Source organism: Morus notabilis, unplaced genomic scaffold (assembly GCF_000414095.1).
Source record: "Morus notabilis unplaced genomic scaffold, ASM41409v2 Scaffold2348, whole genome shotgun sequence".
Lineage (NCBI taxonomy): Eukaryota > Viridiplantae > Streptophyta > Magnoliopsida > Rosales > Moraceae > Morus > Morus notabilis.
Genome location: NW_010361036.1, coordinates 28657 through 31645, shown reverse-complemented (window position 1 = coordinate 31645; position 2989 = coordinate 28657). Strand labels below are relative to the sequence as shown.

The following is a 2989-nucleotide window of genomic DNA, read 5'->3' as shown; positions in this document are numbered from 1 at the left end:
TTTGTAGTTGGAAACTTTGGCTTCGGTTTGTACCCAGGTCGAAAGCCATGAAGCTTATAACACTTTTCAATTGTGTGACCGTGGAAATTGCAATGAGTGCAAAACGGTCATTCTTTTCGTTGACCTCTGCCATTTCCATAGTTCTGAGCATCAGAAGGAGAACGCTTAGGAGGAGCAGTTCGAAGTGCAAAGGCCATATTCTGACTAGCAGAATCAACTCCCCCTGAATCAATGCTCCGTTGGCGTTCTTCTTGAGACACCAGAGAAAAGACTTTGTTGATAGGCGGAAGAGGATCTAAGAGAAGAATTTGGCCCTTAGTATGGGCAAAAGAATCATTTAAACCCATAAGAAACGACATCACATACTCCATCTGAAAGAAATTGACCAAATCTTTAACTCCTCCACAAGAACATTTGCCGCAAGTACAGGCAGGTCTGAAATTAGACAATTCCTCCCATAAAGCCTTCAATTTTGTAAAATAGACATTCACAGACTGTTGATTCTGAACTAGGTTAATCAATTCTCGTCGCAATTGAAAAATCCGAGGGCCATTGCTCTGTTGGAAGCGATCTTGAAGATCATTCCAAATTTCAAACGCAGAATCGGAAAATAGAATGCTCGCAGAGATTTCTTTCGAAACCGAATTCAAGATCCAGGATATGACAATATTATTATTGCGAATCCAAGCCAAGAGGAGATTCGAGTCTGTACCGTCAGGTCGTGGAACAGATCCATTGATGAATCCGAGCTTGTTCTTCACGGAAAGGGCAATCGTCATCGCACGACTCCAAGAAGCGTAATTATCACCGGTGAGCTGTTGCGAGACAAGAATAAGACCTGGACTGTCGGAATGATGAAGGAAGAAAGGACTGAGAGGATCATCAATGGCGGATCTGCCAATGGATGAATTTGTCGAAGCGGAATTTTGAGACTCCATGATTGATGAAGTAAATCTTGAACGGAAGGAACACGAACAAGAGAATAGCTGAAATCAAAGGAAATCCAGAAGAATCAAAATGGAAACGAGCAGCAGAGATTTGCGTGCTCTGATACCATATTACGAAGGAAAACCAGAAAGTGGAAAAATAAATTTTCCTGTATTGAATAATCTGATAATGATACATGCTTAACCTTTTATATACAAGCCTTAGGCTAAAACTAAATAACCAAACTATAACAGAATAACAAAATAACAATATCTAAAATGCCGACAACCATGTATAAATATTGATATAGCTAATCTCTTTTTTTTTATTTTATTTTTATTTTTTTTGAAAGGCAACAAAATGTTCCGTGCATATATATTATGTAGATAACACCGTAACACCACCCAATATCATTGGAAATGGTGGTAATATTTTCAAGCTAAATAACGCGTGTTTCTCATCCTCTACCTTTAATTATTGGGCACATTGTTTTACCTATCTTTGCGCGTTTGAAGCCAAAAATCAGGAATTAATTACAAAGATCAACAAACATTACGTATGAAACAAATTAGCCTAGGCTGGTGGCATTCCATTTAACTGGAAAAAAAAAAAAAAACAAAACAAAACAAAAAGTTACTATAAATAGGGATTTCCAGATCAACGTGTATCATTAATGAATTTTCTCAGATTCCAAACACCCCCCCATTTATTTCTGTGATTCGTTTTCTCGGGATTTCTCTTCATTTTCTTGACGGAATGAGGAGAAAATTATTTTGATGAAGGATTGACCACGATTTCTCTAGCCACAATTTTACCGGGAGAATTTCATCAGGTGATTTCTTATTTCATCCATCAGAAAAAAGAAAAGAAAAATGCTAATGCAAGAGGACTGTATTGCTTTGAATTGATTTATCTAATCTTGTAGTTTCAAGAAATGAGTTTTTTGTTTGTTATTTTTCTTTTTCCTCCCACGGCTTGTCGGCAACAAAACTGATGGCATATAGCAATTAATTTAGATCCATATGTTCATCAAAATATAGTTTCGTTTTAAGAAAAGAGGTTTGGTTCATAAATTCAGAATTATAATTCATAATCATTCTCGATTTACGTGTATTTTTTGTGAGAAAAAAAATACTATAGTGAATCACGAATCATGATTCGAATCATTAGCACGAATCATGATTAGATGAATTTTTATATATCATAGAATAGTTTGATTTATATTATCGAATACTTTTGACATTTATCTGCATGTCTTTGTAAGATTCGTAAATATTGTTGATACCCTATTTTTATTAAGGTTCTTTTTATGATTCGGGTTTCTATCAGTATTGTCTGTTTTCACAAGTTAGATAAATATACTTAAAACTGTTAGACTCTTATATGAAATATGACAATTTGAAAAACAACGGCGAGGGTATTATAATGGTCTGTTTAGTTTACGTGGTCAAATTCTGAAACTTTTTTATACAATTTTCTTTTGTGAGAAAGCGAAATTAAAATTATGAATTAAAAACAGTAGAACTAAATGGATCCTTATAGTGGGTCCATGAATTAGTGCCAATTTAAGTCCCACTTTCGGGAAAAAAATATCTAGCGAATCTGCCGTCAATGGAGATCCGGGGAAAAAAAAAAAAAAAAAAAATTCTCTCAATTAGTATTTGAGAAATGTTTCGCACATGAGAACTACGTGGAAACGTTTCCAAAAGAGTTTCGCAAGGAAGTGAAACTTTTTCTTTTAAAACTTTTTGGGCTCTTTTTTCTTTGAACTTTTTGGTTTTTTTTCCCCTACCTTTTGCTTCATATCTTTTTCCCCTTTTGTCTTTTTTTTTTGTCTAAATAATTTATATAACTATTGATTTAAACAGGTCACCCGCGCGAGAGGCCGTGCGTTTTTTTTTATTAGTATATATATGTGTGTATATTTTTCTTTTCCGGTTGATGATCTATCTATCTTAAAACGTATGATTCTTTATTCGTGTTTGTCAACGCAAGTACACGTGGACAAGTTCATTGTTTGGTTGCTAAGAAAAGAAAAATATTCACGGACTTAGTGGTGTAG

The 2989-nt window shown here is 34.7% G+C and overlaps 1 protein-coding gene across 1 annotated transcript in view; it reads left to right on the top strand.

The window, feature by feature from the left end:
* The first annotated feature begins 1664 nt into the window (after window positions 1-1664).
* LOC21384772 (cation/H(+) antiporter 18) overlaps window positions 1665-2989 on the top strand; it is a 6038-nt gene continuing 4713 nt past the window's right edge. The window contains exon 1 of the mRNA XM_010098154.2: window positions 1665-1759. The gene's annotated coding sequence lies outside the window, so the exon portion shown is untranslated. The remainder of the gene's footprint in view (window positions 1760-2989) is intronic.